Here is a 26,198-nt window from a genome sequence, read left to right as displayed (position 1 = left end):
ACTGTCTCTCCCTGGGGTTTACTTTCTACAGTGGAAGAGCTGCATGAGATGGTCTCCATGTCCTTTACAATCATAGAATTCTGTGATGGTTTCAAGGCCAAACTGCATAGAGTCTGAACTTTGGAAATGTCCTTGAGTGCCCCAGTTCCAACTCCCATACCCAATGCAGGCCCTCACATTGCTGGGATTCTTACCCCAGTCTCTTGCTTTTCTTTAGATTTCCAGTCTTGCTTCCACACTACTAACAAGTTCAGTTCAGTTCAGTCACTCAGTCGTGCCCGACTCTTTGTGACCCCATGAATCGCAGCACGCCAGACCTCCCTGTCCATCACCAGCTCCTGGAGTTTACCCAAACCCATGTCCATCGAGTCGGTGATGCCATCCAACCATCTCATCCTCTGTCGTCCCCTTCTCCTCCTGCCCCCAATGCTTCCTAGCATTAGGGTCTTTTCCAATGAGTCAACTCTTTGCATGAGGTGGCCAAAGTATTGGAGTTTCAGCTTCATCAACATCAGTCCTTCCAATGAACACCCAGGACTGATCTCCTTTAGGATAGACTGGTTGGATCTCCTTGCAGTCCAAGGGACTCTCAAGAGTCTTCTCCAACACCACAGTTCAAAAGCATCAATTCTTCAGCGCTCAGCTTTCTTCACCATCCAACTCTCACATCCATACATGACCACTGGAAAAACCATAGCCTTGACTAGATGGATCTTGTTTGAAACATTCTTGTATTATACAAGACTAAACAACCAATTAAAAAATGTTGAACTATTATGAAGCTCTTCACTTACTTGGAGGAGATATGGAACTATCACAAGTATAGAATGTAGGACCACCAGCTCTCATCTCAAACATTTTAGTAATGACATGTCTTCATCTAAAGCACAGATCTGACCAGGTCACGTATCTGCTTCCAGTCCTTTAATGGCTTTGTCCAAAGGATCACATCGAAGTTCTTTTCTCCCTCTCCACTTTGCCTTGTCCTTCACACCCAGCACTCCTTGGACACACTGTACTCGTCCTCACTTGTGTCTGTGCCATCTGCCCAGCATGCCTGGCCACCTGGCTTGTCCCTCTTCATCTATGATGTCTCAGTTCTAGTGCCACCTCCATCAGGCCCCTTCTTTCAGGCTGAGGAGTAGACCTGCCTTGTTCTCAAGGCAAGGCAGGAGAACTTGTACTCTTGCCTCTGTTTATCTTGCAGCTACATGTTTTCTTGGTTTCTTCTTCCAACCAACAAGGTCTGTGTCTTCCTCATTTTGTATTCCCAGGACCTTGAATGGTCTCTGGTGCACAGTACATGCTCAATAAATGTTTACTGAATAAAGGAATAGATTGATCTTTCATTGATAAGGAAATATCAGCTTTTAATTGCTAAGACATTCTTCTTTTTAACCACCTGAAAGTTCTTTGTCTCTTGGCTTAAATTTTGACCCCTGGAATTATTCAGAACAATTCCTTTTCTTCCACAATACAATATTTTCAGTTTTTTAATTTGGCTAAACCATCTGTTCTCTAGGCTAAATATCCTTAGTTCTTCCTCCTGAGCTGAATATGATTAGTTCTTTCGTATATCTTCCTGTGCCTAGTTTTCACATTTCCTTACTATCCTACCTGGCCTCCCTCTTAACATGAGATGCCCAGATCAGAACTGAAGATTCCAGGAATTATTCCAGGTGGCAACCGATCTCAGAGGAGCAATCCCCTCTCCTGCCTTGTACATTAAACTTAAAAGTTACTGAGAAGTTGCATAAAGTAGTAACTGACTTTGCCAATGCGATACATATAATAAAACATACATATAGCAACATGTATTACCATATTTTCAATGTAATAAAAATATAACAAAAATACCAAAAAGCTCCTGGTGCTTCACCTTGTGAGTTACTTACAGTAACCCTGGAGTGGGGGTAAGTACTGCTGTTGTTATCACCCCTTGACAGATGAGCAAACTCAGAGTGAAGAGAGAGTAGTGGTACTTTTTGAAAGTGAGTGGTGGGGACAGACTTGAATCCTGGACTGACTTTGGACTCGTATAGAGTAAGTCCCATGTTCTAAAGCACCAAATATACACTGATGCCCTGTGGGCTTCTCGACTCAGTGCAAAGTGTACTTGTTTCCAAGCTGAGGTACTTAATTTTTATCATGCCCTCAAAGGAATCCTTGACTCGAAAGAAGTTATGAACCATTGTGGTAAATAAAGATAGACTGACATGGAGCTTGTAGCCAGTTCAAACACCAAGTTCATTTTCCTAGGCTATGTACCACTCTTAAGGGGCTTCCTTGGTAGCTCAGCTGGTAAAGAATCCACCTGCAATGCAGGAGACCCCAGTTCGATTCCTGGGTTGGGAAGATCCCCTGGAGAAGGGATAGGCTACCCATTTCAGTATTCTTAGGCTTCCCTGGTGACTCAGATGGTAAAGAATCCACCTGCAATGCAGGAGACCAGGGTTCGATCCGTGGGTTGGGAAGATCCCCTGGAGGAGGGCATGGCAACCCACTCCAGTATTCTTGCTTGGAGAATCCCCATGGACAGAGGAGCCTGGCAGTTAATGGGGTTGCAAAGAGTCAGGCATGACTGAGCAACTAAGTACATACCACTCTTAGTTTTCTTCCCTCAACTTATGTAACCAGTATCCTGGGTTTACCTTGAGCATTATTTGCTTATCTCTGCTGAATTTCCTCTTAGTAGTTCCATCTGTCACAAGGCCATTTTTTTTTTCATTAGCACACCCCTGTTAACATATTTGATATTTAAAAAGAATGATCTATTGAGCACTGTCTCTTTATCTTTATTGAAATCATTGCTGAAATGAGGGCTGACCCAGGGGAGGGTTAATGGCTATGAAAATCTTTTGCATTTATTTTTCTCCTCAGATTGCTCCCTGGGAGCTCAAGAGTTAGTGTCTAGATAATCTGCTGTTCTCAACAAGTGGCAGCCTTGCTGTGTCTCTAATTCTAGATTTCTGAGAGTACACTCACCATGGTTTGTACATGAGGCTCTGTCTCACAGTGTAGTATGTTCCACAGGCCCTTCCATCAAAGGCCTGATGATTAACTGAGAGTCGTTTTCTTCTTGTAACTTTTTTAAAAATTAATTTTTATTGGCGTATAGTTGCTTTACAATGTTGTTTTTTTCTACTGTCCAGCAAAATGAATCAGTCATACATATACATAAACCCCCTCCCTTTTGGACTTCCCTTCCCATTCAGGTCAGCACAGAGTGTTAAATAGAGTTCCCTATGCTATACAGCAGGTTCTCATTGGTTATCTGCTTTATACATAGCTTCAGTGGTGTCTTCTTGTAACTCTTTGAAAGTATATCCTATCTCCTCATGAATCCCCTAGCCATTTCTTAGAAACCAGACTTCTGTGTAGTAGAAGGTCACAGAAATGAGACCAGCCCCAATTTTTCCCTGCAAGTTTTCAAGTTATTAAGAAAAAACAACAGAACTCTGTTATTAAGTTTGGGACAGACTCAGGTCTTCCTGTTTATCTTCCAACAAATTTGCAGTATTGCCTGCATCTAAAGACAGCAGAATATCCTTCAAATATGCATATTTTCATTTCTGGAAGAAAATGATCAATGGTTTTTGCTTTTTCTGTAGTTGTTATACTGCATTTTGTATCTTCTTTGTGATTGGTAATAATCTACACCTTTGCATTATTTTTAATCTTGTAATTCTTGTACTTACGTTTTGTCATCTCTGATTTTCCTCCTTGTTAACAAGTGTTATATTCATGATTTTTAGGTTTTATTTTATCCCATTTTTCAAAGTGATCTTTTCCCATCAGAAGGGTGATTGAATCTGATTCTCCCATTGAATTTCCTCTCCTCTACCTTTTCTAAAAGCATTTTGAACCACTTATTCCCCCCACTTTGATGTGAATTGTGTGAAGTTTTTGTCACTACTCAGAAAACATGTAAGTGTTGGCTCATGATTGCCTTTAACTTTTAATAGCTTTCAGCGTCACCCCCACCTTCACAAGCAAGTAAGTGCGTAAGTGCCTCCATAGCAATCACCACTTTGCTTATCCTTTTCTAAACTGGGAGACACTTGACTCTTTGGCCTTTATTCTAGAGTCTTATGGGGAAGATGTTTTCAATGTTATTGTTTCAAGGCTTACTTTTCAAAAATTTTCATTATATACTAGGAAAAAAAAAACTAGACTTGGGTTTGAGTCTCAGCTGAATCACTCACTAGCCTTGTTCCACTGGGCATCTCGCTTTTCTTCTTCAGTCCTGAAGGATGGCCCTGCATTTAAAATGGAGCAGCAATGCCCACCCTGCACTGCACAGGGACTATTGATAGGATCAGTTGAGATGAACAATGTGAAACACTGTTAATTACACAGCCCTCTGTAACACTTCCCTCATAGCTCAGCTGGTAAAGAATCCACCTGTAATGCAGGAGATCCCAGTTCGATTCCTGGGTTGGGAAGATCCCCTGGAGAAGAGAAAGGCTTCCCACTCCAGTATTCTGGCCTGGAGAATTCCATGGACTGTGTAGTCCATGGGGTTGCAAAGAGTCGGACACGACTGAGTGACTTTCACTTTCTGTAACATAGTGTCTTTGCAGGCAAAATAGTGCTAGGAATTACTGTGCATACTCTGGTCATTCTCAATCATGCTTAATATGTCTTGTAATTTCTAAATATGATTATAGGATTTTGAATTCCTGTTTCTCCTCATATGTCTCTGTGCCATTTCTGCTTCTCAGTCTTTCTTGTTGAGGACTCAGGACCAGGTCCTCAGTTGTTTTTTTTTCCTCAGTTACCTCATCTTTATTTTTATTTAAAAAGAAAAAACCTTATTAGAGTATAATTGCTTTATAGTGTTGTGTTAGTTTCTACTGTACAGCAAAGTGAATCAGCTATACCTCCACACATACACCCTCCTTTTTGAATTTCTTTCCTATTTAGGTTACCGCAGAGCACTGAGTCGAGTTCCCTGTGCTATATAGCAGATTCTCATTGCTTATCTATTTTATCCATAGTATCAATAGTGTATATAGGTCAATCCCATTCTCCCAATTCATCTCCCCTTTCCCCCCTTGGTATCCATATGTTTGTTCTTAGGTCTGTGTCCCTGTTTCTGATTTGTAGATAAAATCTTTTATCTTCCAGTTTCTTCTGGATTCCACGTATAGGCATTGATATATGATATTTGTTTTTCTCTTTCTGACCTGGTCCCCATTTTAAGTTCATTCATCATTTTGCTAGTGCCCAGGCCAGTGAGCGCTTCAGCCCTGCCCAGGCATTCTCGATAGACAGAATCCTAGATGTGGTAAATAGCACGCCTTGACTTTGATTTTTCATGTCTCTTTACATCCATCCTTTGCCCTGACTCCAAGTGTAGTCTTGTGACTTGCTTTGGCCCATAGAATATGAGCAGATATGATGGAAGCAGAGCCTTGAAAACTGTGTTGGTAACTGTGCTGCTCATGCCATGTGAACATGCCCAGGTTAGCCTGCAGATCCTAGGAGGAGGGAGGGTGACATGTGGGCTAGAGTGGAATGTTCCAGTCACCCCAGTTGAGGCCAACCCATGTCAGACAATAACCAGCTGACCCCAGATATGTAAACTCTCTCTGCCGAGATCACTCGAGCGATGCCCAGCTGGCCCTCGTGAATGTGAGCAAAACATTTATTGTTTTATGACCCTGAAGTTTTGTGGCTGTTGCACCTTTTAATTGTAGAAGTAGGACATGGATACAGTAGTTGTCATAACTACCTGACTTTAAACCCTGCGTAGTCTCAGAGGTTGGGATCCTGAAATGTATCATTATAGGCAAAACTTAGGGCTTCCCAGGTAGCACTCGTGGCAAAGAACCCGCCTGCCAGTGCACATAGACTTAAAGAGATGTGGGTTCGATCCCTGGGTGGAGGAGGGCTTGCAACCCACTCTAGTATTCTTGCCTGGAGAATCCCATGGACAGAAGAGCCACGGTTCATGGAGTCAGAAAGAGTCAGATATGACTGAAGCCACTTGGCACACATGAGGCAAAACCGAAGTTTCATAAATAATAGAGATCTAGGGAAGGCATGACTGCTGCTACTGCTGCTAAGTCGCTTCAGTCGTGTCCGACTCTGTGCGACCCCATAGATGGCAGCCCACCAGACTCCGCCGTCCCTGGGATTCTCCAGGCAAGAACACTGGAGTGGGTTGCCATTTCCTTCTCCAATGCATGAAAGTGAAAAGTGAAAGTGAAGTCGCTCAGTCGTGTCCGACTCCTCGCGACCCCATGGACTGCAGCCTACCAGGCTCCTCCGTCCATGGGATTTTCCAGGCAAGAGTACTGGAGTGGGGTGCCATTGCCTTCTCTGGAAGGCATGACTAAAATACTATTAAATATATTTTTAAATGCACAGGTTCTTCAGCCTGAAGAGCCTTCTCTTGGAGGGGTGGGTAACCCATCTCTTGAACCACCTTCATTAGTTAAGGAGAAATGACTTTGGCATTGCGATTTGCTGAAGCAGAGCCTCATACACATTAGGCTGTTCAGAATGTGTCACTTTTAAAAGTTTTGTATGGAGCTTCTTAGTCTGAAATTGAATGTATTTTTACTCCTATTTTCCCTCTTTTCAAATGTCAAATTTCTGACTATTAAAGTTACAAGTCTTAAATCATCTTTCTGTATTTTCCCTTAATCTCTCCTCCCTGTCGCCACTCCTTCACTGGATAAAGATGCTCCCAACTGAAGGAAGAGGTTGGAAGCTCATAAAGAGAGATAGACATTAATTTTAGGGCTGAACCCCCTGTTTGAGCCAAGTCCCACTTCATGAGCTAAATAGTGGGCAAAGAGACTATAAAACATCAAGTAAGTAAGGGCAGAGGAAACCAGGACTGCAAAAAACACTGCTACACTGCACTAAGGCTTGGGCCCACTTTTCTTCTAGGCATATGGGGCATTGTATTTCTTCTCTAGGGCTTCCCAGATGGCTCAGTAGCAAAGATTCTGCCTGCCAATTCAGGAATTGCAAGAAACGTGGGTTTGATCCCTGGGTTGGGAAGATAACCCTGGAGAAGGAAATGGCAACTCTTTCCAGTATTCTTGCCTGGGAAATCCCATGGAGAGAGGAGCCTTGGTGGGCTACACTCCATGGGGTTGCAAAAGAGTTGGACATGACTTAGCAACTAAACGACAAAAATTTCCCCTCTGCCTTGGAGCTAGACACGACCTGTGACTTGCTTTGGCCAATACATTGTTCCTGGAAATGACATGGGTCACTTCTGTGTTGAAGCATCCAATTATTGGTGTTAGACTTTCCAGCCTGCTTCTTCTCTTTGTAATCTGGAAGGCTGAGCCAATGTGCCAAAGACAGCTGTCAGCTAGAGTATTCTGATCTCGTAATGGATTTTGAATGAGGAATGACATTTTGTTGATCTTTTGGGCATTTTTACTACAGCATAACCTGCCCTACCTAGAGTAGAGTAAGTGTTGTGTTTCTCATCTGGATGACTGAATTCACAAAGATTCTCATGTCATTCAGCATGGGTGTGAGAGGTAGAGAGAGCTTGAGAACAGATCCTAATCATCCCATTGCCCTGGGGAGATGTGGGGTAACAAGTGAACCTTCCTCAGTTCTGGAATAAAAATGTCTATTTTAGCAGAGAGAGAAATCCAGGTATCCAGAGAGGTCTCAAGGTCATGACAAGGGGATGCAACTGTCCGTGGTGGCAGGGGCCATGCAGTCTGGGACCAACTGGGTAGAAGCCTCTATGGAGGTTGGCAACACAAAGAACCAGAAAGTATTATATGTATATCAACGAATGTCACTGCATAACCACAGAGACACGCTCTCATAGATACTACATTACTGTGTAAACAGTGGAGTTACAGTCAGCCCCAGGGAGAAGAAAAAAGGAGACAGTCCCTAATGTGATTGAGTATAAAACAGATATAACTAAGAAATTACTGAAGTGGTTGAGCTTACTTAGACGTGCCCAGATTCAATTTTCTATCAGGAAACATGCAGAGCTTGTGATAGAAATTATTTCAGTTATAAAGAAAAATCTCAGGACTTCCCTGGTGGTCCAGTGGTTGCAAATCCACCTTCCAGTGCAGGGGATATGGGTTCAATCCCTGGCCTGTGAACTAAGATCCCACATGCCGCAAAGCCCAGGCACCTCAGTTACTGAGCCCGCGCTCTAGAGTCCATGAGCTGCAACTAAGACCTGATGCAGCCAAATAGAAATGTAAAGAAAAAAAAATTGTGAAAAAATATTTCATGGTATGAATAAATGACATTAAAAAAAGAAAAATCTCTAATATTTGCAGATCTGAGCTTGTGGCTATGAAAATCAGGCTCGCCTCATATTTTTATAAAAGGACTGAACTAAACAAAACTTTCAAAGCATGGGATTTAATGATTTTATAGGGAAACACAAAGCCATGTTATTTTACAACATGGTTGTGGTTGTTGCTGAGGAATTATTGTGGTCCGTCACCCTGGCTGGCCTCTTGAGAACCTGGGCCATTGGACATTGGGCTATACCTACCCAGCTATCCTGTGTGGTCAGCTTCTGTGGCTTAGGCATTGAGCCCCTGGATTCCTGTGGTGGGTGGGTCACTAGCCACCTGCTGGCTTCCTTAGGGATCAAACCATGAGATCAGGCTGCTTTGCCAAATGATCAACCTGCCCACTGCCTCTTGGTGTTCAGTGGCCCATAACATTTGGGCTCCGATGTTGGATGTATCAGGTTGTTTTGTTGGTTAACACTTCCTTGTTGGTGTAGCTGCTGCTGCTGCTGCTAAGTCGCTTCAGTCGTGTCCGACTCTGTGCGACTCCATAGACGGCAGCCCACCAGGCTCCCCCGTCCCTGGGATTCTTCAGGCGAGAACACTGGAGTGGGTTGCCATTTCCTTCTCCAATGCATTAAAGTGGAAAGTGAAAGTGAAATCGCTCAGTCGTGTCCGACTCGTAGCAACCCCATGGACTGCAGACTACCAGGCTCCTCAGTCCATGGGATTCTCTAGGCAAGAGTACTGGAGTGGGGTGCCATTGCCTGCTCCTTGTTGGTGTAGAGGCCTTGCAAAAAACATTTTAAAAAATCTATACCTGAGATTAAGATGCAAAGGTATAGAACAATGCCATAATTTTTATTATGCTACACATTTGATAAATATTCAGAAAAATAAAATTAAGTTGCAGATGGTCTTAGCGTAACAGGTTAAAATAATCTTTCAAATGCTAAGAATGTGGCAAAGAAGAAAAATAACATGCCTGGAGTGATGTAAAAAAATCTCAAAAGAAGTTGAAACATGAGAACAAATTGTTTCATTACCATATTATTATATTAAATCTATGTAACAACTTCATGGGGACAATTTATGTGGATGGATGAGAAAACTAAATGCAGAAAATAACTTAAGTCTTATGTAACCAGTAAATTTGGAGACCTGTTTTTTGTTTTGTTTCTAACCATCAAATCTCAGTTCCTTCTAATTTAGTTCCTTTCTGTATGGATTTCATAGCATCTGGTTTGGTGATTTGGGGACTGTCCTTACGCTACTGGTGTTCCTGATGGGTGGTGGTGGTGTTCAGTCGCTCACTCATGTCTGACTCTTTGCGACCCCATGGACTGCAGCACTCCAGGCTTCTCTGTCTTTCAATATCTCCTGGAGTTTGCTCAAACTCATGTCCATTGAGTTGGTGATGGCATCCAACATCTCACCTTTGTTAGCCCCTTCTCCTCCCACCTTCAATCTTTCCTAGCATCAGGGTCTTTTCCAATGAGTCGACTCTTCACATCAGGTGGCCAGTGTATTGGAGCTTCAGCATCAGTCCTTCTAAGAAATATTCAGAGTTGATTTCCTTTAGGATTGACTGGTTTGATCTCTTTGCCAGTCCAAGGGACTCTCAAGAGTCTTGATAGGTGAGATTACTTTAGACAGACTTGGACGAACACTATCAAAGTTTTCATTTATTGGTATTTTTTCTTGGCTGGACTGTGGTTTGGGGAGGCAGCTTCAGATGCTGAATAAGGGAAACAAAATCCCCACACAAGTTTGCCTATGTCAGTGTTTCTTCGTCCTGGCTGTGCATTAGATTCACCTGGGAAGGTTTTTTAAACCTTTCTGATACCTGGGACCTACTTCAGTCCAGTTAAATTGCAATCCCTGGGGATGGAGCCTGAACATTTAAAAAGGATCTTCGGTGATTCTCATGTGTAGTCAGGCCTGAGAACCACTGGCTTAAGTTAACATTTCAACACACTGAAAATCAGATTCTAACAGGATAAAGCAATTAGCACAGGTGCTAAGTCAAGCCGCTAAGCAATCTGTGGTATCGCAAGTAATCAGCTGTAGGAGGTAAAGAAAAGAACTCTAATCAGTCATTAAGAAGGACCGCTGGGATCGGTCCTCAGGATGTTATTCCTGAACTTGAGAAATGCATGAGCTCTCTGTTTCAGGATTGGCATTGAAATGTCTTGCCAGTTCAGATTTTGAAAGTGAGAAGGGGGAAAATGAACTAGGAAACTCACTGGGGACTGATGCTTTGGAATCTTCTCAAGTTTTCAAGTTTGTGAAGCAGTGTCTGACCAGGAATGGCGTGTCTGCATATTCCAGGCACATGCTCAGGGCTGGGGACACACTGAAGCCCATCCCTGCCGGAGAGGAGTTTTACAGTCTATCTAGAAAGACTGGCGGAGAAGGCAATGGCACCCCACTCCAGTACTCTTGCCTGGGAAACCCCATGGACAGAGGAGCCTGATAGGCTGCAGCCCATGGGGTCGCGAAGAGTCGGACACGACTGACGGACTTAGCAGCAGCAGCAGCAGAAAGACTGGATATGTATCAGGAGTGACCTTAAAGTAAGGGGACGGAATCCTCCAAATACTGCGTTTAAAACCCAACTCTTCGTTTAAAGTCATATCTTATGGTTAAAAGGGTGTTACAGTTAATTATAGTAAGATATCCTAAGGACTTCCCAGGTGGTGCTAGTGCTAAAGAACCTGTCTGCCAGTGCAGGAGACCTAAGAGATGCGGGTTCCATCCCTGAGTCAGGATGGACTTTTCCCCTGGAAAAGGGAATGGCAACACACTCCAGTATTCTTGCCTGGAGCATCCCATGGACAGAGGAGCCTGGCAATTTACAGTCTATGGGGTCCCAAAGAGTTGGATACGACTGAAGTGATTTAGCATGCATGCGTCCTAAATGTTAAATGAGATTATACACCTCCAATCATATCATATTGTGAAAAAAATTAACTACCATCACCTGTTTCCCTTATCCGTGCTTCCATTGAATACCAGCTTGTCAATTTTACATTTTAAAAAATTTTGAAGTCAAGATGAGTTAAATGTTTTATTAATTTCAGGTGTACAGCATAATGATTTGATATTTTTCTATCAATAGCTTATACTCTATTTAAGGTTATTATAAAATATTGGTTATTTACCTTTGCAAATGACTTAATTCATCTTCTCTTTATCTTTAGTGTCTTCAGTTTGGGTATTTCTTACCTGGACCATAGGGAGAGTCTTACACCTGCTTGTAGCTTTTTTGAATTCTAGTCACTCTCAGGCTAGAGAAGCCACAAGGTCTGCAAGAAAAGGTTTAACACCTAAAGTGTGGTGTGCATACGACCCTATGGACTGTAGCCCGCCAGGCTCCTATGTTCATGGGATTCTCCAGGCAAGAATATTGGAGTGGGTTGCCATTTCCTCCTCCAGGGAGTCCTCCCCATCCAGGGATTGAGCCCGTGTGAACTTAGTCGTGTCCTAAGTCTCCTGCATTGCAGGTGAATTCTTTACCACTGAGCCACCAGGGAAGCCCAAAGTGTGGCACACAGCCTTAATTATTCACGCCTTAACTAGCCTCGTTTGCCTCATTTGGCAGCTAGTTAGAAATGCAGAATCCCCAAGGCTCTACTTCATACCACATCAACCAGAACCTGCATTTTAACAAGACCCCTAAATAATTGGTGCATGTAATAAAGTTTGGGAAGCACTTGTGTGTCATAGGGCTGTTAAAATCTGTCTTCAGCCTACCTTACTTTCTTCTTCTAGCCATTGTGTGTTCCAGAAATATCAAACATATCTCACAGGGACCATCCTTCTCAATACTGTCCTCTTGGCAAATACCAGCGGATCTGTAAAGATCTTTCTCTGGAGCAATTTCCTTCTTCAAGTGTTCCCTGTCTCTTTCTAGAGAGTCAGTCCTACCCTCTTCTAATGACTTCCGTTGTGTATGGAAGACTCGAGAGTTGAGATTGCTTCTTTACCTGTTGCTTTCACATGTCAGATGGTTATTACCTAAAAAGCGAGCGTTGTATGTTTCTCATCTCAGTATCCTGGTTTGTAGTACAGCAGGGCACGTGACACTGAGCATTTCAGGTTTACTGCTCAGAATTTGATCTGATAAAAGCCGCAGATGTAATTCTGCTTCAGGTTCTGGGATGGTCAAACCTGAAGAGAGTCTATTAAGCTATCTTAGTCCTTGTAAGTTAAAGATTAGTTTTAGTTTTCTTCAGTAAAAACCAGTGGGTATCCATATTTTCCCAATTTAATAGCTTTCCTCTTTATCCACAGTGCCTTCATTTTGGCCCTACCTTCTGCATTGGGCTTTTAGGTTGTATCTTAGTTTTATAACTTGGAGTTGTAACATAGCTCTGACATCAACGGGAGAGTAGGAAACAGCTGGTCAAGGGTCATCTGTCCTCATTGCCCTCAGGGCTGGCAGCCCCTACTCTTTCCTTGCTACCCTCGGACCCTGGAGTCTTTTGCCAGACTGCATATGCTTTTTAAACAGGAGGGAAAGGGACAGGGCACAGCCTTTAAAAGACTGACATGGTCATATGACATGACAGAAACTGGTTAGAACCAGCTAGGTCCAAGATGGTGGAAGAGTTCACTTCCAGTAGACCCTGAGCCTCATCATACACTCACTGTAATACACTAGCATGCTAAGTGATGCAACCACTAGTGCCTTGTCGGTTCCAAGGCCAACTGTCTAAGACCAAAATGTGGGCAACAGCCCAATTCCTGGAAATCTTTGCCCCTTCCCTAAAATAATAGAAATGATCCTCCCACTCATTAGTCAAAGAAATTACCCAGCCCATATTCTTACCATTCCATATTTTGAGGCTCTCTCTTTCACCTTCTGAGATGGTCCACATTCTGTCTGAGTGTGTTTCTCTCTAAAGAAATCCACTTCTTACTTATCATTTCATCTCCGAATTCTTTTGTGATGAAGTAAGAACCTCAAATTCATCGACAAAAGTTTTATCTGCCTAGACCCTTTCCCTCCTGCTTTTTCTAAGATACTCTGCCTGTCGTGTGAATTTTCTTACCTTTCACTTCCTCCATAAACTATGCAAGTTTTCCCAAGGGGAGGGTTGACAGGTTTAGCAGTTAAAAGGATACCCAGTTAAATTTGAACTTCAGATAAACTATGAATAATTTAAAATATAAATATGTTTCAGATTTTGCATGGGATATACTCATAGTAAAAATGATTTGTCATTTATCTGAATTTAAATATAACAGAGTATTGGTGTTTTTTTCTGCAAGTCTTCCAAGGGTTGTTTGGGAATCTTTGAGAAACTCACACCCTTTATCTTCTTGAAGTGAGGAAGTAGAATTGTCACCAATATGAAAGAGAAAGGGAAAAATCCGGGGGGAAAACAGTCATGTGTTAAGATTTCATGATGTTATCCAGTTGAAATAACTATATGAGTATATATAAAATGTACTCATTTCCAAGCAAAAGGGAAATCTTTAGTGGTATACAGAAACTTTGGAAATATTTCATAGGTACTTTGCATTTTCAGTGAAGTTGGTTTCAGTGAAGTTGGGAGTCAGCAGAGAGTGTTAGTAAAGGGTGTGTATTATGGACTCAACCCGACCCCCTCATTCTAATCCTGACGCTGTGTGTGTGCATGCTCAGTCACTTCAGTCATGTCCGACCCTTTCCAACCCTATGGACTGTAGCCCACCAGGCTTCTCTGTCCATGGGATTTTCCAAACAAGAATACTGGAGTGGGTTGCCATGCCCTCCTTCAGGAGATCTTTCCCACCCAGGGATCGAACCAGCATTGCTTACGTCTCCTGTGTTGACAGGAAGGTTCTTTACCACTAGCACCACCTGGAAAGCCCAATCCTGACTCCACCACTTACTAACTGTGTAACCTTGGGCAAGGTCATGTCTTCTGGGCCTCAGTTTCCTTCTCTGTGAATGGAGATAGCAATTGTATCTGCCAAACAGGGTTTTGGGTTTTTGTTTGTTTTTTTTTTTGAGGATTAAATGAGTTAATCCGTTTTCTGTGGCACATGGTAAATACTCAGTAAAAGGTTACCTGTCAATATTCCTCCTGCTACTATATGATTCTCCCTAGTCAGTGTCCTAAGCACGTTTCTAGGAAGACTTTTATATTCGAATACCAGTACCTTTGAGAAGAATAACAGGTGGGAACAGGACTTCAGACACAAGTGTGGTGTGAAGTTTGCCTGAGGTGATTCAGATAAAATGCCTCTAGTCTGTACAGTATATGTGTGTGTTAGTTGCTCAGTTGTGTCTGACTCTTTGTGACCCCATGGACCATAACCCACCAGGCTTCTCTGTCCATGGGATTCTCCAGGCAAGAAGACTGTAGTGGGTTGCCAGTTCCTTCTCCAGGGGATCTTCCCCACCCAGGGATCGAACCTGGGTCTCCCACATTGCAGGCAGATCCTTTACCATCTGAGCCACCATAAACATGTATATATATATAAAACCAGTGAGTTATCTTATATGATTTTTTATTTGATTTTATCACTTAACTAAGTCTTGTAAACATGTTTTTTTTTTTTAATGTATAAGTGGTATTAATGCAAAAGATTTGAATAGTCTAAGATAGTCTGAAGAATTCTGAAATGCATAGCAATTACATGGGTGAATTTGATTATGATGTTCCAAATGATCTGCCTGATATTTTAGCAAATAACAAAACCACTAGAATTTTCACAGTATTCAAAATGTCATAATTTTGTGTGCTAAAATAATTAAAGCAGTTATAATTATTTAATGCTTCTGTTAAATGCTAATACCCTAACTCATTCACTTGTTTATTTATTCTTTTATTCAGTTGTTCAGTCATTTAAATATCATTGAGGACATTATAGCCACTAGGTCTGTTGTTATTTAGTCGCTCAGTCATGTCTGATTCTTTGCCATCCCATGGACCGCAGCACACCAGGCTTCCCTGTTTTTCACTGTCTCCCAGTTTGCTGAAACTCATATCCGTTGAGTCGATGATACCATCTAACCTTTTCATCCTCTGTCACCCCCTTCTCCTCCTCCTCCACTAGGTATGTAGTGGTTAATGAAATGCACATGGTGCATGCCCTCCCAGAGCTTAAAATCTAATTTGACAGTAGGTAATAAAGAAGTATACAAACAAATTAATGTATAATTGAAAAATTTGATGAGGAAATTAATGTGTTTTGATTACAGATAATCTAGAGATTAGTGATTAGAGCAGGCTTAGATATAGTACCGGAGAAGGCAATGGTAACCCACTCCAGTACTCTTGCCTGGCAAATCCCATGGACGGAGGAGCCTGGTAGGCTGCAGTCCATGGGGTTGCTAAGAGTCAGACACGACCGAGCGACTTCACTTTCACTTTTCACTTTCATGCATTGGAGAAGGAAATGGCAACCCACTCCAGTGTTCTTGCCTGGAGAATCCCAGGGACGGCGGAGCCTGGTGGGCTGCCGTCTATGGGGTCGCACAGAGTCGGACACGACTGAAGCGACTTAGCAGCAGCAGGTATAGTACAGTCAGTAAAGAATCTGCCTGCAGTGCAGGAGACCCGGGTTTGATCCTTGGGTTGGGAAGATCCCCTGGAGAAGGAAATGGCAACACACTCCAGTATTCTTGCCTGGGAAATTCCGTGGACAGAGGAGCCTGGCAGGCTATGGTCCATGGGGTTGCAAGAGTTGGACCTGACTTAGCTACTAAACCACCAGATATAGTACAAAGGTAAGAACTGTTGTACTTGTGGCTCAGTATTCTAATTCTCATCAGAAACCAGTGAGGAAAGTTTTTTTATATCCCTTTTACAGATGGAGAATGTGAGACTCAGAGAAGTCACATAAACATGAAATTATACTGCCATAAAATCTAACCATGGTGTGAGAGAACATTCTGAAGTGTACGTTTCTGTTTTTACTGCTTACCCACTAGGCCATTCCTGTTAATAGGGCTTTTTGTAATGCCAGAGTAGCCTGGAGTGATCCCTGGAGGTTAAAGTCACCGGATGTGCATAATTAGTAGTGACAGGTTCCATTCAATCTTCCTTTCCCATCTTTTATTTATTAGGGAACAACTCTGAATTGCATTTTAATGAGAGAAAGAACTATTGACTTTCGGACAAATTTTGGACTATTTGGAGCAATGGATACATGAATATATTTTAGCATCTTTACAAACATGAATTTGCGTAGCTGAGATTTGGGGATGAATGGAAGAGCATAATTCAGGGTCATCAGTGCTACTAAGCCCCTGGGTTATGGTGACTACTATGGAGGACAGATTCCCACGCTTGGACAGTGAGTGATGCAGCAGACAGAATAAAAATCCTGTAGAAAATAAAAACTCCTCCCCTCTAAAACAGGAATCTAAGCTTTGGACTTGAATGGGTGCTCACATCCCATAGGTTTAAAAGCTGGCCTCAAAGCATCTATGATCAGGACTAGAATCTTCCTCAGAAAACGGCCCTGTGTGTGCTTTAACACAGAAGTTTGACTAGGCAATGGAGTCCCAGTGTTTTGCTCTGTATCATGGCATGATCACAGTGTATTTATCTTATGTGATTTCCCATACAGGTATTTCGATTTTTCTTCCATGATTACAAACAAGAAGAAAACCCAATCAATAAGGTGTCTAATTGAATAGTATATCTTGTTGAATCTGGAGGAAACAGGATAATTAGCTGTTGGCTGTAAACCATCTGAATGTTGGAGAATATTTTTCCACCTGGAGAGACCTTGGAACGGGTAGCTATGGATGACACCAGAAAACTGTGTCCTCCTCCCTTTTTATAGTTGAAGAAATTGAGAAGGGGCTGCTGATACTCACTTTGGCCAGAAGCTCCCCCCATGGAGAAGTCCTCTCCATAGTAGAGGGCCACTATCTTATTGCCCTCTATTGCACAATATTCCTATTGTGAGGACCTTCACAACTATTTATTAGCCATCAGACCCACTGCATTGGCTTATATGAGACTGAGATCTTCATCTTAACTCTGAAATGGGTAACTAAATCCATAGGGCTTAGGGTGTGTCTTAGATACCCTCTAAACCTTCTTGATAGTCAAGGACAGAAGGCAATGAGATTTTAACTGGAACTGGCCTTGAGACCTGAAAGACCATTTATTGGTACAGTCTGTAAGGCAATTTAAGATTAGCTGGTTGAATTCCCTGTGTCACAGTTGAGAAGTTAGATGTTAAAAAAAAAAAAAAAATCAAATTCCATGTCAGGTCACCTTTAAGTAGATATTATGAAACTTCAAATACAAGTTACTTTTCTTCTTAGTGGGAGGCTGCTGAAGATTGCTAAGGTGACTCCCATTTATAAGGAACCGGAGTAAAAGATCTTGGCAGCTATTGTTCCTGGTAATCAGTTCCTTCTCTCCTATCCTGAAATTATTTCCAAGGTAGTTCATAAACAGGTTTACACTTATTTTATGGCTCTCTGTTTAATAGTACCTCCCCAGTCTGAATTTTGCTCAAGATATTTTACCAACACAGCTTAATTTATTGGCTCTATTAGATGTGGATACCAAGTTAGAGAAAGCTTTGAAGTGTTTTTTTTTTTTATTGCACTAAGAAGATCTGCTGGATTTTTAAGCTCACATCTGTTCTCTTGCATTTGGCAAGAGCTAAGTCTATTATTTTCCTTGAGAAAGAATAAAATATGATATAATTCTAGTACCTATCCTAGTACCTAGTATAGAGTAGACACCCAGTGAACAGTCAATGAGCATTTGTTTATTGAGAATTTATTTAAAAATTTATTGGTTATTTACTCTGACCAGACACCATGTCTTACACATAAAGTCAGTATAATACATCCCCATACTTCTATGGATGAATGAATGACTATACTGAAGGTCCTTGTTATCTGGGAGGAAGCATCTATATAAATAATAAAAGGAATAAGATGAATGTTTGATGGCTAAAAATAAAAGTACAGTTAAAACATTAAGGAGGGAAAGATTGCTTCTGTCTTAAGGTAATAATGATAAACTTCATAAAGGAAATTCTGTGCCCTAACAAGGTATGTCACCAACTTTAGAGTGTAAATGACATCTGTCACCTCAGTGTGCCACTTGGGCTAAAGGAAACATTTAATGTTGGAGTTATCCATGTTTCTGGAGAAGGAAATGGCAACCCACTCCCGTATTCTTGCCTGGAAAATCCCATGGACAGAGAAGCCTGGCAGGCTACAGTCCTTGGGGTCACGAAGAGTTGGATATGACTGAGCAACTTCACTTTATCCATGTGTATTTCCTCAACATCATGAAAGGTTGGAAAGATTTGGTGTTTTTATTTTTTTATTTTTAATTTTTTTTAAGTGAATTTATTTATTTTAGTTGGGGGCTAACCACTTTACAATACTGTAGTAGTTTTTGCCATACATTGACATGAATCAGCCATGGGTCTACATGTGTTCCCCTTCCTGGACCCCCCACCCACCTCCCTCCCCATCCCATCCCTCTGGGTCATCCCATTGCCCCAGCCCCGAGCATTTGTCTCATGCATCGAACCTGGAGTGGTGTTCTGTTTCACATATGACAATATACATGTTTCAGTGCTACTCTCCCAGATCGTCCCACCCTCACCCTTCTCCCTCAGAGTCCCCAAGACTGTTCTATGCATCTGTGTCTCTTATTCTGTCTCGCATATAGGGTTATCGTTACCATCTTTCAAATTCCATATATATGCATTAGCATACTGTATAAAAATATGGAACGCTTCACGAATTTGCGTGTCATCCTTGCGCAGGGGCCATGCTAATCTTCTCTGTATCGTTCCAATTTTAGTATATGTGCTGCCAAAGTGAGCACAGATTTGGTGTTTTTAAATCGCAGAGCTCATTAGTTTTGAGCCCGAGCTTCAGTGAGTCTGTCCCAGATGCTCACAACAGTGGTTGCTTTCTCTACAGAATAACATGAGTTGTTAAGAGAGAGGAAAGTGAAGGAGAGGGAGAGAAAACCCTCTTTGTAGTGACTTTTTAGGAGTTCTCTGAAGAAACAGCAGCAATAGAACATTATGCAGGACTTGAAAAAATGATCCAAATGAAAGTTAAGTAGACAGAGTCAATTACTTCTGATCCAATCTTAAGTGAAATAAAGCCAGATCTAAAAATACACATGAGAAGCAATAACTATGGTAAATACATACGACAGAGTATGTAGTAACATACTCCTGAGAAATACAGAATGCATTATAACAATTGCTTTAGGATGGAGAAACCATTTTTTAAAAATTCCAACAATGATCATATTTTAACTATGAAAACAGAAACTTAATTTTTTTAAATTAATTTTTATTGGAGTAATAGCTCTAAAACTTAACTTTTTAAAGAGAGACAACGTTTAGGAGAAAAGCCTTGCAGGGAAATGAATCCCCTTCAAGATCATACCAAGGAGGTGGGAGAAGATCTCTTTACTTAGCTTTAGACATTTTGTCATAAATCTTTATCTTGCTGCAGTGCTGTTTCCATTCGATGTGTGCTCATAATACTGAAGTATTATTTTCTGAAGACGTTCTGAAACGATGCTAGTCTTAGTGGGTTCAAGGTCACACAGTTCATTCTGGGATACATGGCTCATCGGAGGCAGGTTAAGGAGACCACACAAAGCTGAATGCTCTTGGACACACCCCATTATTGAGGTTCAGAGAGAGCTCAGTCAACACTGTGACTGGCTGATGTGAACTAGCAGAAACAGTAGCTAGGAACAAATTTCTACTAAAGTATCCACTAGCATTAGAAATCCTCAGAGATACAAGTCTCCCTTAAGTCAATCAGTAACACTTTCCAAGTGTCAAAAAGATGCTGTGTTGGGATATCCTCTCACCTCTTTCCAGGATATGGCTGACTCTATGTTAGGATAAAACAATAGCACCTAAATTCTTTTTTTTTTTCTAATACTCTTTCCAAAAGAGCATGTGTGCATGTGCTAAGTCTCTTCAGTCATGTCTGACTCTTTATGACCCCATGCAATTAGCCTGCCAGGCTCCTCTGTCCATGGGAATTTCCAGGCAAGAATACTGGAGTGGATTGCCGTTTCCTTCTCCAGGAGATCTTCCCAACCCAGGGATTGAACCCGTGTCTCTTTTTTCTCTTGCATTGGCAGGCAGGTTCTTGACCGCTAGTGTCACCTGATACCAACAGCTAAAACTTCTCATGAATAGCTTCAACTTATAACGCATAGTAGATTTATAATATAGATTATTTGTATAGTAATGATGATGAGGGCCGGACTAAGTTCTTAGAGAAATGGTATATTTATTAAACTTTCCCTTTGTGATTTCAGATCTAAATTATCCCTTTTATGTTACATGGCACAAAATTCTAGAATCTCAACTTCTTTCTTGCCAGAAGATTCAGAATTCTCTCCTTGAACAGATCTTTGATCTTAATTTTGATCCCTCTTAGACACAGTTATATATGGAGGCATTAATCTTGTTGGTCCCAACAAGGCTGACTTGTACTAAGATTTCTGTATGTGTTTGTTACATGAAGTAAATAAGCCCTGTTTTCTTTCTGCCTGTCTTCATAGCATCCGTGCGTTATGCTCCTCCGTCGCGTTGTCTCTGAAGTGGCTTGGGGGCTTGACCAAGGCAGCAGTGACTGTCATGTCCCCTTTAGGCTCCCTTTCTCTTAGGGAAGTCAGCCTTCAGTTTTTGCTCATCTTTCTCACTCTATGTTCCCGACCCTTCTCTTTACACTGGATTCCTTTTGCTGCATGGTCTTCAGATACGACACTCTAGTGTGTCTCTGTGGTTCGAGCACCCGCCACCCTGCTGTCCCTGGAGGGGACTGTGGAGGAAATGTCAGCCCAATTTCATTTCTGAAGCAACTGGCATCTCAAATTCTGCCTTAAGTCACCTTAACCCAGTTTAAAACTTTCTTGTCCTCACAGCTTTTATAGATCAACAGCATATGTCTTGCCTAGCCATCAACTCTAATAAGAGCAGACAGACTCATCTCTCTGAAGGTTCCCGTGGAATCGGCCTGCATCCATGTGTCATCCAACACAGAACCTTTTGTTAGGTTGGGAAAGTGAAATTTATCAGTTTGAAAATAGAGGACATCCTCAGTGGAGTTGCAGCCATTCCAGAGTTATACTTTCTTCCAGAAGGGATTACACAAACATGGCCAGGCTAGCAGGAGCAACCTGGGACGTGTTGTTGACTCCCTTAGAGGTGGAGTCTAAGACCCCTGGGCCATCTGGCACTGACAGCGGAGTCTTGACCACCCATTAGCACATTTCCTGGGCTGAGCATTGCCCTTTGGCTGAACCCTCTAAACGCAGTCTAAAGCTGCTGTTGCTTTAGACCCAAGAGTGTCTTATCAGCACCTTTTGTTTTTATTGTAATGGCCTCCTTTGGTTCAGATGCCATGGTGCTATGCCAGAAAGAGAAAAAGAAGAAGAAGCAAAAATAAACTAAAAAAGCAGGCTGGAGATAATTATGTATAGCATAATCACTATTAGGTAAAAAAAAGGTACTGTGTTAGAAGGTTGTATCACTTCTTGAGCTGACTCTGAATTAGGATAGAGCAAAAACAATAGCTCTTAAATTCTGTTCTCTAATATGTCCACCAGAAGAACATACCAGCAGTTAATCAGTTCAGCTTATAATACATAGTGAAAGTCAAAAAGTGTTAGTTGCTCTGTTGTGTCTGACTCTTTGCGGCCTCATGGATTGTAGTTCGCCAGGCTCATCTGTCCGTGGGATTCTCTAGGCAGCAATACTGGAGTGGGTTGCCATGCCCTCCTCCAGGGGATCTTCCCGACCTGGAGGTTGAACCTGGTTCTCCTGCATTGCAGGCAGATTCTTTACCATCTAAGCCATGAGGGAAGCCTATCATATAGGCTTGTTTGAATAATAATAGTGATGATGAGGATAAAGGTATTTACAAGGTTATAAGCTAAGCATTTTGCATATAACTACTCCTTCAAAAATCTGTTGCTTCTATTTGATATTACATCATAAACAAATGGACTTCCCAGGTGGCTCAGATGGTAAAGAATCTGCCTGCAATGCGGGAGACCTGTTTTCGATCTCTGGGTTGGGAAGATCCCCTGGAGGAGGGCATGGCAACCCACTCCAGTATTCTTGCCTGGAAAATCCCCATGGACAGATGAGCCTGGTGAGCTACGGTCCGTGGGGTCGCAGTTGGACACTACTGAGCAACTAAGCAGAGGAGACTCCTTCAATACTCTGAAGAGGCCGGTAAGGAGGGAATTATCATCCCCATTTTACAGATGACTGAACTGAAGCTTAGAAAAGTGACTTTCTTGAGGTCACTCAGCTAGTCATTGCAGGAAACATAGTTTAATTGCAGGCTCTTTATGTATCAGTTAGTGTCTTATCAGGGAAGCAGAGTAGCTGTAAGTGACATGGAATAAATCATTCACTAAAGGGATTCAATCTTTCTCAATTATGGGAGCTGGTGAAGTCTAAGGAAGGCCCTTGGCCCTGCATCTCCAGTGGTAGGTTTCAAGTCACTGTTGCTAAATCTTGAGAATTTGTTGTAAGGATACAGAGGTGTGTTTTTTTTTTTTTTTTTTAATGGAACTATGGGCCCCAATAAGTGGCTGCAATTAGCAACTGGCAAGGCATCAGGAACTGAGGTGCTAATTAACTCTCTTGTCAGTCTGTTCCTATCTCTTCTTCTCTCTCTTGGCACAGACTTTTGTCTCCATTTCTCTTTGAGATTTACTGCATCTTCTCTTTGCAAAGTGGTCAACAGAGAATGACTTGGTGCTGTGAATCCTCATAGAGATTCCAGGATGCAGAATCTCGGTGACCTTACCTGGATCAAGGGTCCAATCAACTAGGGAGGAGTAGAATGAAGACAAGGAGGGTCACGGGTGGGCAGCTTCCTCCAAAAGTATGATGTAACTTCTATAAAGAGTAGTTGCAGGAAGTGGTGATGGAAATGGGAGCGCCATGAAGACCCTCTTACATCTACTCATTTCTGTAATTTGGGCCAGTGTAATAGTGTTGGAGGTGGATAGATGTGGTCAGACTTTGGACATTTCTGAAAGTTGACAGGCTTTGCTAATTGTTTCTGAGATAGAGTCCCCTGAAACTGATCAGACAATGGAGTTGAAATCTTACTTTTTTATGTCTTTTTAAAATAAATTTTATTTTTTTAGAGAAGTTTTAATTTTTAAAGCAAAATTGAGCAGAAAGTATAGAATTTTCATGTATTCCTTGCTCCCACACGTGTACAGCCTCCCCCACTGTGAACATGCTGTACATGGTGGTACATTTGTTACAAATGATGATTTTTGACCCAGTTCATAGCTATACTAGGATTCACTCTTAGGATACAGTCTGTGAGTTTTGACACGTTTATTGACATGTATCCACCACTGTAGTATTAACATAACAATTTTCACTGCCCTAAAAATCCTCTGTGCTCTGCCTATTCGTCCTTCCTTCCTTCTTGGCAAATACTGATCTTTTAACTGTTTCTATAGTTTTTACCTTTCTAGAAAGTAATATATTTGGAATCAGACAGTGTGAAGTCTTTTCAGATTGGCTTTTACTTAGTAATATGGATTTAGGATTTCTCCATGTCTTTTCATTGCTTGATAGTTCTGAGATTTTACTTTTTAAGTCAATGTATTTGTTTCCAGGGCTTCCCTGGTGGCTCAGCAGTCAAGAATCTACCTACCAATGCAGGAAACATGTGTTCGATCCTTGGATTGGGAAGATTCCTTGGAGAAGGAAATGACAGCTCACTCCAGTGTTCTTGTCTGGAAAGTCCCGTGGACAGAGGAGCCTGGCCAGCTACAATCCATGGGGTTACAAAGAGTCAGACACGACTTAGGGACCAAACAACAACACAAAATTTGTTTCCAAGTGGATATAAAAATGAAGACTACCTTGGAAGGATTACATTCTGTCTGGATTTTCATGGTTTTCAGATAATTGTAGAATCACTATAGAGATATAACCCCATCTCCACTTCTTCAATTCATGAAACCAGAAGAACAGAGATTACAAAATCTTTTAAATTTAATTATATTTTAACCACAACCCCTCATCCAAATTGCATAGATCCTTTTGGAATGTCCTTAGAAAAGAAACTCAATGACCAGAACTCCCATTTGACAGATTGGGTTAATCTTTAGTTTTTCAAATGAATTGGGGTTAAGATGAATAATTCTCACTATACTTGAGAATAACTACCCTTTCTCCCCAAAAGAACATACACCTAAGTTGACGGTCTCTTGGTTCTGAATCTGCAGATGTCTGTATTTTGAACATACTGTGATAGTACTTACCACCTGTGCTAAAATTCTTGCAGACACTGGGGATTTGAGACCAAATGTCAGCGCCAAGTCTGATATTTATTGGCTTCAGTAACTCTTTCCTCATAACCTTCACCCAACCTTTAAATAGTTTGAGATTATTATATTTATCTGACTGTTAGTAAAAAAGTCCGGAGAAGGCAATGGCACCCCACTCCAGTACTCTTGCCTGGAAAATCCCATGGACGGAGGAGCCTGGTAGGCTGCAGTCCATGGGGTCGCTAAGAGTCGGACACGACTGAGCGACTTCACTTTCACTTTTCAGTTTCATGCACTGGAGAAGGAAATGGCAACCCACTCCAGTGTTCTTGCCTGGAGAATCCCAGGGATGGCGGAGCCTGGTGGGCTGCCGTCTATGGGGTCGCACAGAGTTGGACACGACTGAAGCGACTTAGCAGCAGCAGCAGCAGTGAAAAAGTCATTATGCTGTGGTGGAGAACAGTATTTGACTAACTGTGATGACTTGTTTCAATTCTAGAATATTATACTTTTGTCATTTGGGGGCTTTTGGAGCCACTAACTCTTTTCTTAATATATTGTAATAAATATATTTTTGTATTTTATTTTCATTTTTATAATTTCATCATCTTAAGTGAATTTAAAGTCATTTACAAAAGGGAAAAGGGTAAAAGACTCTCCTTAGGCTCCAACACATTTAACTTCTAGTACTGAAATACTGTTATGCTGTTCTTATTTTATTGCACCTATTAATATTTATGTATAGTTAAATTCCTTTATAATATTTTCCAAGAGACAAAGCTTTAATATTATAGTCAGAACAATGTGACATGTATAATATAGTGAATATTGAGGCAATTTACAATAGTTAGCCTGCAGGTAAGATACTTCTTAGCATAATATATTAGAAAAAATATATATCTCATCTTATTCCACAGACTTGAAATGGCCACTATAGCCAAGCAGGTTTGAAAAGAAATGGTAACAAGCTTTATAGGAAAGGGTGGACTAGAATGAATGGAATAATTAAGGGCTGAGATAGACACATTGACTTGATGCTTATGGACTGATTTTGGTCAGATGTTCAGTTCAGTTCAGTTTAGTCACTCAGTTGTGTCTGGCTCTTTGCAACCCCATGGACTGCAGCATGTTAGGCTTCCCTGTCCATCACCAACTCCTGGAGCTTACTCAGTTAAAGCTTTTTATATCTGATCAAAGGGGTACCTGTAGATACATTTCAATTAATTGATTTTTTTGTTCTTCTTTCATAAACATTGAATATGAGTCGTAGACATATTAAGCAGCTTATCCAAAGTCATTTAGCAGTGAACCACTAAAAGAACTAATGTAAAGAACAAAACATTACATCTTAATTCTTAGATTTGCCATTCCGTGCTTGTCCTACTGTAGGCAAAGGACTTATACAAACTTGGCCCATACTAGGTTCTAAGTAAACACTTGTTGATTGACTGAAACACTAAGCGTCAGTTTTCTCATCTCTAAAATGGGTATAATGAATTCTACCCATAGAATGGAGACAATTTATGATTTACATGAAGATCCCTGAAAAAGTTTATTGAGAAGGCAAAAACTAGAGTCTTTTAAGGATTTAGAGATTCTGGCTCTAGAGCTCACTTGTCATATTATTGTAAAACAGAATGTAAAACCAGAGATGTGTCTCCTTGTGGTT

At 41.4% G+C, this 26,198-nt stretch overlaps 1 protein-coding gene and 1 non-coding gene across 7 annotated transcripts in view; one reads left to right on the top strand and one right to left on the bottom strand.

Moving 5' to 3' along the window:
* LOC145509321 (uncharacterized) overlaps positions 1-26,198 on the top strand; it is a 403,057-nt gene that overhangs the window by 94,804 nt on the left and 282,055 nt on the right. The window lies entirely within an intron of this gene.
* Positions 18,954-19,060, bottom strand: LOC145521537 (U6 spliceosomal RNA). The gene has a single exon (XR_014065453.1). It is a non-coding gene; the product is annotated as a U6 spliceosomal RNA (small nuclear RNA).

Source organism: Giraffa tippelskirchi, chromosome 1 (genome assembly GCF_054371585.1).
Source record: "Giraffa tippelskirchi isolate mGirTip1 chromosome 1, T2T-mGirTip1v1.2.pri, whole genome shotgun sequence".
In the NCBI taxonomy this organism is placed as follows: domain Eukaryota; kingdom Metazoa; phylum Chordata; class Mammalia; order Artiodactyla; family Giraffidae; genus Giraffa; species Giraffa tippelskirchi.
This window is presented reverse-complemented; position numbering and strand designations above follow the sequence as displayed.